Here is a 16,289-nt window from a genome sequence, read left to right as displayed (position 1 = left end):
TACGTGCATTTATGAAAAAAAGAGTATTTTTATATAAACACAAAGCAAAATACGGCAAACACAAAAAATACACACAGCCCCCGGAGGACAGGGATCTAGTGTCCTTTAGGCAGGTCCCTGAGTCCCACTTCCCTCTCACTAACAGTAGTCATAATTCCCCATTCACTGTAGGTGACATTCAGGTTAAGCCCCACTAGTTGTCCAAGTTTCACGAGTCCGAACTAGGGGTGGGCGGAATTTGCGGAATTAACCTTCGCAAATTATCGCGAGAATGTTTAAAATTATCGCAAACAAGCAGAAATATCGCGAAGATGCGGAAGTTTTTTTCCGGCATGTTCGCGAGATTTTCTGCATGGTTGCGGGTCGCCAACTTACCCATGTGGTTGCTTGCGGGCGCGGCCATCTTGTTTTGAGTTGTTCTCGCGGTGCATGATCGCGAGAAGAAAGACGTGATCGCGCGACGCATGACGTCACTGCGGGCGCGAACTGTCGCGAGACAGCGCAAATGGCTAAAAACAATACAACATCTCATGGAGAACGCGACCGGATCAAGAAAACTTGTCGGCGAACGCAGGGATTCAGGTAATGCGATCGCGCGCGCGCGAGAATGTATCATTTTACAGCGCAAGCAAGAAACAAATTATCGCCAAGCTGCGGAAACCGGAATTTTTGACATTTTCGCGCTCTCCGCGGAACGCAAAAATGTCAAATTATCGCAATTTCCGCGAACGGAACGAAATTTTTGCCCAGGCCTAGTCCGAACCCGACTGATAAAAGTCAAAAGTGTTCCAGTGCCTCAAGTGCTATTTGGCAGAAAAAGTTCCCCTGGGGCTTCAGGTCCAATGATCAGTCTTACCTGCACCTGCAAGAATTGTGTGTCCCGAGTCTCCACGTTGAGTATCAAAGGCTGCTGTTGGATGAGTAGCACTCATGATGCTACAGGGGCATCAGCTGAGTGTCCACAGGGCTTCCTTGAGGGAGACAGAACATTCCTCTGATCCTTCCCACAGGCTGTGCATGGGTTGTTCCGTTTTTGATCCTCAGTCTGGGTTTGGACCCACAGGGGTCACCACGGCAGTCCCTCCTCTAATTGCTGGCTTGAACCAAGCATGGTCCTTGTCCTTTCCGGTGGTCCCCTCTGGCACACAGGGTCACCAACATTACTCTGCACATGGGTGGCTGTCTGATCAGCACAGCAGTAATCTTCAATGTGGCCCCCTCTGGTATATCAGGTCATCAAATTGAACCTACACACAGGTAACAACCTGACTGGTGCAGCAGCCATCTCCTCACACTGTGATACATGGATTCATTCCCCAGGGTCCCCAACTGGACCTTGCTCCCTCCATCACTCTCCTCTCCCTCAAAGGGCACACTTGTCCTGGAATGCTGACAGGCTCCAGGCTCCAGGGGTAGTTGGTCTTGGGAAAACCTTGGTGATGTCCCCTCAGCCAGCTGGGAGACTGGCAGGGTTCTACTTCCTTTTTATGTGCTCTCTTTTCTGACTTGCCTTCTCTCCAGAAATAAGTAACAACAAGGTGCTAGTACTGCAGATAATTTCATTATTCTCATTCGAATAAGAAAAAGGAATTTTGAACTAAACAAAAACCTTGGACAAAATGCTTTATCAAATGAGTAAATCAATTGTTTAATTATTTTGAGTTTAGTTGACCTTCAACTATATAGAACAATCAGAGAATTCTACAAAACACTTAAAGAACAATAATGTACTGAGATTTGCAAACCAACACATTCAATCATTCATCACACTTCAACTCATTTATTCACATTCATTCATACATTCACTCAGAAACATACAAGAAAGTGATTCATCAAGTATTTTCAAGAAGAATCACAACAATTTTTCTATCAAAAAACCACAGAATAAGGAATAGACAATGTAGTTCTAATATCAAACACAGTTAAATGAATTTCAATTCTTGCGGCAACAATAAGGTCTACGCGTTTCGAGTCCCCATAAATCGTAGGGCTCTCATCAGGACCTGTAGGCTAGAAACAAAGAGGGTAGTTCAGTATACATAGACGCCTGAACCATCTTAAGAGCTTATTAATAAGTGCACAATGGTACACTAAGTTGTTTCCTCTGATAAGTAGGAAGTAGATCAGCCGATCTACATTCGAGATGAATCTAAAAATTAATAATAATGACGGGATCAGAAAAGCTGTGAAATGAATTGTGGGATACAATCATGTGATTAAACATTCAACCTTATATATCTAAAATGACTTACATGATGGATGTTGAGTCTTTTGTTGGAGACCTAGATCGAAATTGAGCAGGAGGATTTAGTAACTAATTCAGTGACGTTGGTAGCAGACTGTTTAATTGGTAAAGACTTACTTAAAAAGAAAGTGTTGTAGTCCGTATGTCGAAGCAGATAGTCGGCCAAGTCTCGTTTATGTAGCTGAAAGAAGAATATGCGAGCATTCCGTAAATGTTGTGCTGGGAACATTAATGCTGAACGTTTGAAGCAATGGATGTAAATTACCTTCGTTGGCGCAGGGGCGAAGGTCAAGCAAAACAATTCATAAGTCTTTATCTTTGTTCAATGCGGGGGCACTAGAAGGAAGGTGCGATAATTGATATCAGAAGGATACGACAAATAGGTCTTTGATTCTGAGTGCGGGGAGGCAGGAACGTACCTTAAAGCTTCCAGTTGTTTGTAGTTAGCTCCGTCTAACAAGTCCGGGAGTTCCGCTCACGTGACCGGGCGGCTTATGATGTCGCGGAGTAATGGAAGAAAGACTGTTCGTTGAATGTATCTGTTTTTTTCTTTTTTAAAATAAATTCCACAAGGAGATGAATAAAATGTTTACAAAGGTCAGAAATTGACACAATGTTAAATAGAATAATTGTGAGGGAGAGAGCGCAGTATGTGTCGACTGAGTAATGTAATGAAACCGCCGTAGTGCCGCTCAAGGTATCAATGGGCATTGTTGCAAATCTTTGGGAGTTGTTCACCAAAGAACATGTAAGCTGAAACCTTCATAAAGTTGGTAGTAAGTGCAGTGCAGTAATATTGATTAACATCCAGAACAAATATATGAAAGTTGTTAAGTCAATTTAAATAATTCTGAAAGTTCGTTCAAGCCATTGGTGGCTGTATTAAATTTCAGAATGAGCATTGCTTCGCGTCTTGACAATTTTAATTCCAGATCACCTCCTCTCTCGTCTTGCCTGACTTTTGAGATAACTGTCCATATTAGGTCTTTGGTTGAATGATTATTGGTTGTCCAATGAGTAACCAATGGGGCTGTTTGAACGTTTTTGTTGATCCTTGATTTATGTTGGGAGATTCTTATTCGGATCTCTTGACTTGTTTTTCCTATGTACAGCAAATTACAGGGACACCGTATTCCATAAATGACAAATTTGCTTTTGCAATTCGTGAAGGATTCATGTTTCCAATGGATGGAATTGTGTGTGAAAAGAAATCCTTCTTCAGTGGATGAACAAAACACACAAGTGCCACATTTGTAATGACCGCGTAATGGAGGAAGTCCAATGTAGTCGCGCATCGTATTCTGTTTCTTCTTAGGCATGGCTGCCCGAATTATTTGATTGGCAATATTTCAATCCTTTTTGAAGGCAAAAAGAGGGTTTTGTTTGAGTGATTCATCGATGTTTTTAATCAAATGCCAATTTTGATTGATGACTTTTTTAAACAAATTTGAATTGGGACAAAAGGTAGAGACACAGACGATTCTGTCCAGAGATGGTTTAGCATTTTTTTCGAGGAGCGTTTCTCTTGGCGTGAACCAAGCTCTTTTTAACGATTTCTTGAGCAGTTTTTTAGGGTATCCTCGTTGTTTTAAATTGTCCAGAAGTTTAGATGCATGTAACATATATTCATCTTTATAGAAACAGTTGCGTCTAATTCGCAAGAATTGTCCGTAAGGTAAATTTTCTTTTAAGTTCCTGGGATGATTGCTTGTGAAATGTAACGCTCAGTTGCGGTCTGTAGATTTTTTATAAAGGGTGGTAACCAGACCATCTTCTGTGGGATACACCTCTACATCAAGGAAGGGGATCTTGACTCTTGAGTAGTTGAGGCTGAATTTAATGTCATCTGTGCGGTCATTTAACCAGCAATGGAATTTTTTAAGATTGTCTTCGGAGCTTGTCCATGTCATAAAAACGTCATCTATATAACGCATCCAATTACCCACATGTTGGATAAAAGGGTTGATATTGTAGATGAATCTTTCCTTGTACTGTGCCATAAAGAGTACCGCTAGTTCAGGTGCGAAGGGGCAACCCATCGCTACTCCTTTGACTTGGTAGTAGAACACTCCATTAAAATTGAAAAAGTTTTTCTTTAAAGCAAAGTTTGCTAGATCCATGATGAACTCGCTGGGTACCTGCATAGGTTTTTCTCTACTTTCCTAGTATGAACTGATCACAGCCAAGCCATCGTCCTGGGGTATCTGAGTATACAACGAGACTACATCCAGTGTGACAAGGAAATGTGAATTTTGCTCAAACTTTATTGGAGCCAGTTTATTGATAAAGTCAGTAGTGTCTCGTAGAAAGGATGGAACGTCATAGATGAAAGGTTTTAAAAAATGATCAACAAACTTGGAAATAGGTTCTATTAAAGAGTCACAACCCGAAATTATAGGTCTTCCTGGAGGTGTTGTTTGGTTTTTGTGTATTTTTGGAAGAACGTAAAATAAAGGTGTTCTTGGATTGTTATTTTGTAAGAACTCGTATTCTTTTTTAGTGAGAAAACCTTGTTTGAATCCTTCTTCGATTTTTGGGAAGATGATGTTTTTTAGTTCAAGAGTTGGGTCTTTGTCGATCTTTCTATAGCAAGCCGTGTCATCCAACTGTCTCATGACTTCTGATGTATAGTCTGCTATTAACCAAACAACAATTGAACCACCTTTATCCGCTTGTTTTATTATGATGGAGTTGTCATTTTGAAGGTTGTTCAAGGCTTCCATTTGTGATTTTGTTGTATTGAATTTGATCCATCTTTTTTTGTTTTCCATGTCCGTAATGGCTGATAGAACAGTTTTTTCAAAAACTACTACTTCTTTAGGAATCATGTTAGCAGGTGGACAAAAGCAGGATTTTTTCTTAAGGCCAGTGTTTTGAATAGGTTCTGGATATGGATTTAGAGAGAAAAAAGCCTTCAATCTGATTTTTCTACAAAATTCAATGGTCTCTGATTTCAACTTGACAAATTCTGTATTTTTTGCAGGAACGAATGTTAAACCCTTTTCAAGTATACTTTGTTCAGCCAAAGTCAACGGTCTTTTAGAGAGATTATGAACTAATGATGTCTCTAATTTTTGTAATGTTGGCGGCGAGTTGACATCTCCCAAGGTTGAGTATTGAACCGTACTCTCCCTCGTGATCGAAGTTGGCCTCTTCCTAAAAAAGGAGTCTGTGTTAGAGGTTGTTGAAAGTTACCTCTTCGATTATTATTTTTATATCCTTCGTTTATGTCTCCTTCACTGCCACCGGAGGAGGAAGATGTTTCTGAAAAGGTGATAAAGTTTTTTGATGACCTTCCTTGAAAATCAGAGAGGTATCTACGTGATTCTGTCCGTGTGTAAATATCTGCTTGTAGATACGGGTAGACTTTATCTAAGGATAAATTTCCTTTATCTGTTTCAAACTTGTTAGTTTTTTGATTTACAGTGTAATCTTTAAATTCTAGGATCTCTTTTTCAACTTTCTCTAGGAGAGTTTTTGCGTCTATTATAACTTGGTTTGTTTTGATCTCTGATTCAAGTATTTCTATTTCCTCCAGTTGTTGTTTAGAGAGACGCTGTGCAGTTTCAACTGTAAAAACCATCAGATCTCTACTACATTTTGTCTCTATCAAACTGTATCCTTTTTTGTATAATGGATCTTCTGTAAAGATGACTGGAATATTTTTAATTTGCAATCCACTGGGGATGGTGCCTGTTTTTAGATGCTGTATCAGAAAATGTCCATGTAAATCTGTCCGAATTTGTTTCTTTTTTAATCTCAAGAGTTTGTCTGCTTCATTTTGATTTTTGGCTGAAGAACTAAGTGATGCAGATGCAAAAAGAGGAGGGGCGTCTAAAAGTGTTTTTATATGTTCCTCGCTATATGCAAAAGTATCATTCTCTGTCATTCTCACAATCAAACTGTAAAGGTGTGTGTGGTGGTCGCAAGGAGAATCAAGAAAGAAGGTGAAGTCGTAGAAGTGACTGGACTGGTGAACTAAACACCACGAAAAAACCTCGCAGAGACTTCTCTGCTAAAGTAACCAATAACAAGACTGGGTTTTGGCTGAATGCAGTAAAGCTAAGCCAACTATAATAAGTAACAACAAGGTGCTAGTACTGCAGATAACTTCATTATTCTCATTCGAATAAGAAAAAGGAATTTTGAACTAAACAAAAACCTTGGACAAAATGCTTTATCAAATGAGTAAATCAATTGTTTAATTATTTTGAGTTTAGTTGACCTTCAACTATATAGAACAATCAGAGAATTCTACAAAACACTTAAAGAACAATAATGTACTGAGATTTGCAAACCAACACATTCAATCATTCATCACACTTCAACTCATTTATTCACATTCATTCATACATTCACTCAGAAACATACAAGAAAATGATTCATCAAGTATTTTCAAGAAGAATCACAACAATTTTTCTATAAAAACCACAGAATAAGGAATAGACAATGTAGTTCTAATATCAAACACAGTTAAATGAATTTCAATTCTTGCGGCAACAATAAGGTCTACGCGTTTCGAGTCCCCATAAATCGTAGGGCTCTCATCAGGACCTGTAGGCTAGAAACAAAGAGGGTAGTTCAGTATACATAGACGCCTGAACCATCTTAAGAGCTTATTAATAAGTGCACAATGGTACACTAAGTTGTTACCTCTGATAAGTAGGAAGTAGATCAGCCGATCTACATTCGAGATGAATCTAAAAATTAATAATAATGACGGGATTAGAAAAGCTGTGAAATGAATTGTGGGATACAATCATGTGATTAAACATTCAACCTTATATATCTAAAATGACTTACATGATGGATGTTGAGTCTTTTGTTGGAGACCTAGATCGAAATTGAGCAGGAGGATTTAGTAACTAATTCAGTGACGTTGGTAGCAGACTGTTTAATTGGTAAAGACTTACTTAAAAAGAAAGTGTTGTAGTCCGTATGTCGAAGCAGATAGTCGGACAAGTCTCGTTTATGTTGCTGAAAGAAGAATATACGAGCATTCCGTAAATGTCGTGCTGGGAACATTAATGCTGAACGTTTGAAGCAATGGATGTAAATTACCTTCGTTGGCGCAGGGGCGAAGGTCAAGCAAAACAATTCATAAGTCTTTATCTTTGTTCAATGCGGGGGCACTAGAAGGAAGGTGCGATAATTGATATCAGAAGGATACGACAAATAGGTCTTTGATTCTGAGTGCGACATTTACGGAATGCTCGCATATTCTTCTTTCAGCTACATAAACGAGACTTGTCCGACTATCTGCTTCGACATACGGACTACAACACTTTCTTTTTAGGTAAGTCTTTACCAATTAAACAGTCTGCTACCAACGTCACTGAATTAGTTACTAAATCCTCCTGCTCAATTTCGATCTAGGTCTCCAACAAAAGACTAAACATCCATCATGTAAGTCATTTTAGATATTCTCTGATTGTTCTATATAGTTGAAGGTCAACTATATAGTTGAAGGTCAACTAAACTCAAAATAATTAAACAATTGATTTACTCATTTGATAAAGCATTTTGTCCAAGGTTTTTGTTTAGTTCAAAATTCCTTTTTCTTATTCGAATGAGAATAATGAAGTTATCTGCAGTACTAGCACCTTGTTGTTACTTATTATAGTTGGCTTAGCTTTACTGCATTCAGCCAAAACCCAGTCTTGTTATTGGTTACTTTAGCAGAGAAGTCTCTACGAGGTTTTTTCGTGGTGTTTAGTTCACCAGTCCAGTCACTTCTACGACTTCACCTTCTTTCTTGATTCTCCTTGCGACCACCACACACACCTTTACAGTTTGATTGTGAGAATGACAGAGAATGATACTTTTGCATATAGCGAGGAACATATAAAAAAACTTTTAGACGCCCCTCCTCTTTTTGCATCTGCATCACTTAGTTCTTCAGCCAAAAATCAAAATGAAGCAGACAAACTCTTGAGATTAAAAAAGAAACAAATTCAGACAGATTTACATGGACATTTTCTGATACAGCATCTAAAAACAGGCACCATCCCCAGTGGATTGCAAATTAAAAATATTCCAGTCATCTTTACAGAAGATCCATTATACAAAAAAGGATACAGTTTGATAGAGACAAAATGTAGTAGAGATCTGATGGTTCTTACAGTTGAAACTGCACAGCGTATCTCTAAACAACAACTGGAGGAAATAGAAATACTTGAATCAGAGATCAAAACAAACCAAGTTATAATAGACGCAAAAACTCTCCTAGAGAAAGTTGAAAAAGAGATCCTAGAATTTAAAGATTACACTGTAAATCAAAAAACTAACAAGTTTGAAAAAGATAAAAGAAATTTCTCCTTAGATAAAGTCTACCCGTATCTACAAGCAGATTTTTACACACGGACAGAATCACGTAGATACCTCTCTGATTTTCAAGGAAGGTCATCAAAAAACTTTATCACCTTTTCAGAAACATCTTCCTCCTCCGGTGGCAGTGAAGGAGACATAAACGAAGGATATAAAAATAATAATCGAAGAGGTAACTTTCAACAACCTCTAACACAGACTCCTTTTTTAGGAAGAGGCCAACTTCGATCACGAGGGAGAGTACGGTTCAATACTCAACCTTGGGAGATGTCAACTCGCCGCCAACATTACAAAAATTAGAGACATCATTAGTTCATAATCTCTCTAAAAGACCGTTGACTTTGGCTGAACAAAGTATAATTGAAAAGGGTTTAACATTTGTTCCTGCAAAAAATACAGATTTTGTCAAGTTGAAATCAGAGACCATTGAATTTTGTAGAAAAATCAGATTGCAGGCTTTTTTCTCTCTAAATCCATATCCAGAACCTATTCAAAACACTGGCCTTAAGAAAAAATCCTGCTTTTGTCCACCTACTAACATGATTCCTAAAGAAGTAGTAGTTTTTGAAAAAACTGTTCTATCAGCCATTACGGACATGGAAAACAAAAAAAGATGGATCAAATTCAATACAACAAAATCACAAATGGAAGCCTTGAACAACCTTCAAAATGACAAATCCATCATAATAAAACAAGCGGATAAAGGTGGTTCAATTGTTGTTTGGGACATAGCAGACTATACATCAGAAGTCATGAGACAGTTGGATGACACGGCTTGCTATAGAAAGATCGACAAAGACCCAACTCTTGAACTAAAAAACATCATCTTCCCAAAAATCGAAGAAGGATTCAAACAAGGTTTTCTCACTAAAAAAGAATACGAGTTCTTACAAAATAACAATCCAAGAACACCTTTATTTTACGTTCTTCCAAAAATACACAAAAACCAAACAACACCTCCAGGAAGACCCATAATTTCGGGTTGTGACTCTTTAATAGAACCTATTTCCAAGTTTGTTGATCATTTTTTAAAACCTTTCATCTATGACGTTCCATCCTTTCTACGAGACACTACTGACTTTATCAATAAACTGGCTCCAATAAAGTTTGAGCAAAATTCACATTTCCTTGTCACACTGGATGTAGTCTCGTTGTATACTCAGATACCCCAGGACGATGGCTTGGCTGTGATCAGTTCATACTTGGAAAGTAGAGAAAAACCTATGCAGGTACCCAGCGAGTTCATCATGGATCTTGCAAACTTTGCTTTAAAGAAAAACTTTTTCAATTTTAATGGAGTGTTCTACTACCAAGTCAAAGGAGTAGCGATGGGTTGCCCCTTCGCACCTGAACTAGCGGTACTCTTTATGGCACAGTACGAGGAAAGATTCATCTACAATAACAACCCTTTTATCCAACATGTGGGTAATTGGATGCGTTATATAGATGACGTTTTTATGACATGGACAAGCTCCGAAGACAATCTTAAAAAATTCCATTGCTGGTTAAATGACCGCACAGATGACATTAAATTCAGCCACAACTACTCAAGAGTCAAGATCCCCTTCCTTGATGTAGAGGTGTATCCCACAGAAGATGGTCTGGTTACCACCCTTTATAAAAAATCTACAGACCGCAACAGAGCGTTACATTTCACAAGCAATCATCCCAGGAACTTAAAAGAAAATTTACCTTACGGACAATTCTTGGGAATTAGACGCAACTGTTTCTATAAAGATGAATATATGTTACATGCATCTAAACTTCTGGACAATTTAAAACAACGAGGATACCCTAAAAAACTGCTCAAGAAATCGTTAAAAAGAGCTTGGTTCACGCCAAGAGAAACGCTCCTCGAAAAAAATGCTAAACCATCTCTGGACAGAATCGTCTGTGTCTGTACCTTTTGTCCCAATTCAAATTTGTTTAAAAAAGTCATCAATCAAAATTGGCATTTGATTAAAAACATCGATGAATCACTCAAACAAAACCCTCTTTTTGCCTTCAAAAAGGATCGAAATATTGCCAATCAAATAATTCGGGCAGCCATGCCTAAGAAGAAACAGAATACGATACGCGACTACATTGGACTTCCTCCATTACGCGGTCATTACAAATGTGGCACTTGTGTGTTTTGTTCATCCACTGAAGAAGGATTTCTTTTCACACACAATTCCATCCATTGGAAACATGAATCCTTCACGAATTGCAAAAGCAAATTTGTCATTTATGGAATACGGTGTCCCTGTAATTTGCTGTACATAGGAAAAACAAGCCAAGAGATCCGAATAAGAATCTCCCAACATAAATCAAGGATCAACAAAAACGTTCAAACAGCCCCATTGGTTACTCATTGGACAACCAATAATCATTCAACCAAAGACCTAATATGGACAGTTATCTCAAAAGTCGAGCAAGACGAGAGAGGAGGTGATCTGGAATTAAAATTGTCAAGACGCGAAGCAATGCTCATTCTGAAATTTAATACAGCCACCAATGGCATGAACGAACTTTCAGAATTATTTAAATTGACTTAACAACTTTCATATATTTGTTCTGGATGTTAATCAATATTACTGCACTGCACTTACTACCAACTTTATGAAGGTTTCAGCTTACATGTTCTTTGGTGAACAACTCCCAAAGATTTGCAACAATGCCCATTGATACCTTGAGCGGCACTATGGCGGTTTCATTACATCACTCAGTCGACACATACTGCGCTCTCTCCCTCATAAATATTTTATTTAACATTGTGTCAATTTCTGACCTTTGTAAACATTTTATTCATCTCCTTGTGGAATTTATTTAAAAAAAGAAAAAAACAGATACATTCAACGAACAGTCTTTCTTCCATTACTCCGCGACATCATAAGCCGCCCGGTCACGTGAGCGGAACTCCCGGACTTGTTAGACGGAGTCAACTACAAACAACTGGAAGCTTTAAGGTACGTTCCTGCCTCCCCGCACTCAGAATCAAAGACCTATTTGTCGTATCCTTCTGATATCAATTATCACACCTTCCTTCTAGTGCCCCCGCATTGAACAAAGATAAAGACTTATGAATTGTTTTGCTTGACCTTCGCCCCTGCGCCAACGAAGGTAATTTACATCCATTGCTTCAAACGTTCAGCATTAATGTTCCCAGCACGACATTTACGGAATGCTCGCATATTCTTCTTTCAGCTACATAAACGAGACTTGTCCGACTATCTGCTTCGACATACGGACTACAACACTTTCTTTTTAAGTAAGTCTTTACCAATTAAACAGTCTGCTACCAACGTCACTGAATTAGTTACTAAATCCTCCTGCTCAATTTCGATCTAGGTCTCCAACAAAAGACTCAACATCCATCATGTAAGTCATTTTAGATATATAAGGTTGAATGTTTAATCACATGATTGTATCCCACAATTCATTTCACAGCTTTTCTGATCCCGTCATTAGTATTAATTTTTAGATTCATCTCGAATGTAAATCGGCTGATCTACTTCCTACTTATCAGAGGTAACAACTTAGTGTACCATTGTGCACTTATTAATAAGCTCTTAAGATGGTTCAGGCGTCTATGTATACTGAACTACCCTCTTTGTTTCTAGCCTACAGGTCCTGATGAGAGCCCTACGATTTATGGGGACTCGAAACACGTAGACCTTATTGTTGCCGCAAGAATTGAAATTCATTTAACTGTGTTTGATATTAGAACTACATTGTCTATTCCTTATTCTGTGGTTTTTATAGAAAAATTGTTGTGATTCTTCTTGAAAATACTTGATGAATCATTTTCTTGTATGTTTCTGAGTGAATGTATGAATGAATGTGAATAAATGAGTTGAAGTGTGATGAATGATTGAATGTGTTGGTTTGCAAATCTCAGTACATTATTGTTCTTTAAGTGTTTTGTAGAATTCTCTGATTGTTCTATATAGTTGAAGGTCAACTAAACTCAAAATAATTAAACAATTGATTTACTCATTTGATAAAGCATTTTGTCCAAGGTTTTTGTTTAGTTCAAAATTCCTTTTTCTTATTCGAATGAGAATAATGAAGTTATCTGCAGTACTAGCACCTTGTTGTTACTTATTATAGTTGGCTTAGCTTTACTGCATTCAGCCAAAACCCAGTCTTGTTATTGGTTCTCTCCAGAAAGCCGTCTGTCACAGCAGGAGAAACTCTAAATCTGAAAGCCCCACAGCACAGGCTGAATGTCAGTCACAGTGATATGTGCATCAAAAGGTTACCCCAGGGCCCCAGCCCTACTCTCTGATTACTTTATCAGCCGCATCTCCTTTCTGAAATGTAATGAGGCACATTTCCAGTGATCTCTACCTGAATCAAAGAGCACCCTTTGAAGTATGCAAAAGAGCATGGCTCTTCTTCCTCTAGTGTGTGTCTCAACTAAGCCTGGGCAGAGAACTCTGCTCCACCAGCGGAGTTTTGCCTCCTCCGCACTTTGTTGAGAATGCAGAGTTCAGGCAAAACTCTGAGTCCGCAGTGGAGCGGAGCTAGCCAGCCCCTCCACCCTGCCTAATTTAATTATAACAAAAAAAGGCACTTACCCGCTGTGGCGTCTCCAGGTTGCCCTCCTCCTCGCCATGGTCTCTCTCTCCTCCTTGTCCTCACTGTCCTTGTCAATGCAAACCCCTATGTTGTACGTCTTGAGCGCATGTTCGCGTGCGCAAGACGTACAACATAGGGGTTTGCGTGGACGAGGATGGCAAGGACAAGGAGGAGAGAGAGACCATGGCGAGGAGGAGGGCAGCCCAGAGAAGCCACAGCAGGTAAGTGCCTTGTTTTGTTATAATTAAATTAGGGAGGGAGGAGGGGAGTGGAGCGGAGTACTACAGAGTTTTTTTTTCAACTCCATGGAACTCCACGTGGTGGCTCTCCGCCAACTCATCCCGGGGTTAGTCTCAACAAGCTCAGTAATGCAACAATCCACAGATTTGTCTGGGGAGCTTCCTTTACGTCCTCATGCACCTCCAGTTAGTGCTGGGTTTCCCAAAATGGAACCCGGAGTATTCCATGTATTGTACCCTTCACAGGCACACATACACCCAGCACATGCATACAACACACATACTAACTTGATGAAGGCCACAAATCAGTTAAACAAACAGCAGCAGAACTTTAAAAGAGGGCGCCTGTAGGCCTCACTCCTGCAACACAAATAAAAAATGCCTGGCCACTTCTACTGATTCCTTGACATTACGCTGCTACCACTGCACTTTTGCTACTTAACTCCTGGCAAAGGCAGTAGCCTTTCACCACTATGAAGATAGCCATTTGGCCCCCCTCTCCATCCAACAGGGCCCCAATCCATGGGACAGCCCTATTCATGGCGCACACGCATGATCTGCGTTTAGTTATGACAATAAAAATCAGAACCATGGATCCAGATACCATTGCAGCTGGGGCACACGGTGCAGGGATACACCTGCATCACCATACAAGGGACTTTTCCGTCACAACATTGAGAAATTAAGGTTAAAAAATAAATGTATACATGGGAATGTGGAGGATCCAAGGATCCAACAGATCAAAAGAAAAAAGCTTTGATTGGCTGTCACCACATCAACAGAGATATGGTAGCAACCATTTTAGGACTCGGGCACTCAGTCGCCTGTCCTGCAAAAAAGTCTAAAAATCATATAGGGGATCAAGTTAGGTATACCCTGCCTACTAGGCATGGTGAGGGGTTTCTAAAAACATATTTATTTTAGCAGGACTGTTGATCCTCGCAGGATCCATAGACCCAAGGTAAAGCAAACAGAAAAAAGGCGGGCTGCCCTTTTCTATTTTTTATTCTCTGGGGTGGGCCAGGGCTTGGGGGGTCAGCACACACTACTTCAGAAGGCACGGCGACCCTATCCCCTGGGGGTGAAGCATTTTGTAATCGGGAGAGGGACATGGGCCCCCTTCCCCAAGCTTTCAGAAGGCCCTGGGAACCCCAACCCCCAGGGCTGAAGGATTTTGTATTTGGAAAGGGGGTGTGGAGCCCCCCCTCCTGAGCCATCCCTTGGCCCTGGAGACTATATCTCCCTGCCTGCAAGAAATTGAACTTCCTGCCCACGCTCTTTCAGGCATCAAATACAAGTTTCCAACCGCCAGGCTGGAGCAAAAAAAAAAGCTTTTCCTGCCAGAAAGAAGCAAATAAATGCAGCCAGCCCCCACCATACCTGGGATGGGTGAAGGCTGGGTTCCAACACTGATGTGGGTGCCATTGGCCTCCCCTGTGGCTCCCAACATTTATATATGTTGTGGGTGCACATGGTGGGATTGGGGCATCCACTTAAAAAAAAAGAAAAAATAAATCAAATGATACTGGCAGCATGGGAGTAGGCTCACCATGCTTCACTTTGTTTGAAACAAAAATGTAGGCTTTGTGGGCACCCAAGTGAATATATTCAGAAACTGAAAGTGGATTCACCACTTCATTATTGAAGCAGTGAGGCCGCTAATAAAACTTTACCTGCTCCCTCCCAGGAGCGCTGCTGCAATAGCTTTTTTTATACAATTGTGGTTGTTGTGGTGCCCCAATAAAGGGACAGGGGCACCATTTACAATTTTAAAAAGTGTTCTTGGGGGCTCCTAGAAGCAGAGCAGGCCTCTGGAAAGTTTAAAAAAAGCAGTTTGTAATCGGGTTCGTTGCTGCATGACACCAGCAGAGCTTACACTTTTATTTAATACTCTTAGCTGGAGCTGTATGCTCTTCAGCTGGAGTGCAGAGACTTTGTGCGGTTTATTGTACAGCTGTATTTTGTGGCCTGAAGAGTGTTAAAGAAAGACTAAAAAACTGTTTTGTACTTGCTTGGAAAAAAATCTCTTTGTTTTCATTTTTTTTGTGTGAAAATACATATGTGTTCACCTGTGTGTATTTATGAGAACTATTTGGGAATATGGTTATTGATAAATTGTGGTGGTGACTTTTGGCAACGCAAATAGGTCAGCTTATATTGGTTAATGTGCTGACCTCTTTCTAATGCCAGTAGGCCTCCCTTTTATATTTAAGTGTGCTCACTCTTTGACAAAGCCAGTAGTTCTGCCTTACATGTCAGTATTTGTGACAAAATCATTAGGACTGCTTTATATTTGGGGTGGGTGATAAATGCAGTTCAGCCAACAGAGTTTGCAGAGTTTTTCCCAGTCCTTGTTATGCTTGTAATGCGAAGTTCCGGCAAAACTCCGCCATCTGCCATGTTGCGCCATTTTTTTGTCATGTGGACCTTGCTAAAATTAAGTTGGTGGGTATGAGTGAGAAGGTGCGTCTCATTGCCTGATTTTCAGGCATTAGAACAGCACCCACTGGCAATTTCGACCGTTCATTTTGAGAAAGCTGCCGCCAAGTAGAAAATCTACTCAAGTGTCAGCAAAGAAGCAACGCCCTCTGATGCACTGTGAGGTGTCATTTCTGCTGATTTTGCAGCGTGGAACAAGCTCCCGGAACTCAAAACCAGCACACCAAGCTGATTCTGCCCGCTTGCGGAACTCCACAGAATCTTAATTTTTTTAATGTAACTTCGTGGAGTGGAACTCCACACCTACTTTATATATGTTGATTTGCTCACCTTCTGATTAAGCAAATAACCTGCCTAGGTATATATTTCAAAAAGAGGAGGGTTTGGCGTCCAACCCCATGCCACGCACGGCCAAAGGCTGTGTGTGTCGGGGGGCTTGGGTGCCTGCAGGGGATTTGCCTCAGGCCCTGCACCTA

This window comes from Triturus cristatus, chromosome 4_1, assembly GCF_964204655.1.
Source record: "Triturus cristatus chromosome 4_1, aTriCri1.1, whole genome shotgun sequence".
Taxonomy (NCBI): Eukaryota; Metazoa; Chordata; class Amphibia; order Caudata; family Salamandridae; genus Triturus; species Triturus cristatus.
This window is presented reverse-complemented; position numbering follows the sequence as displayed.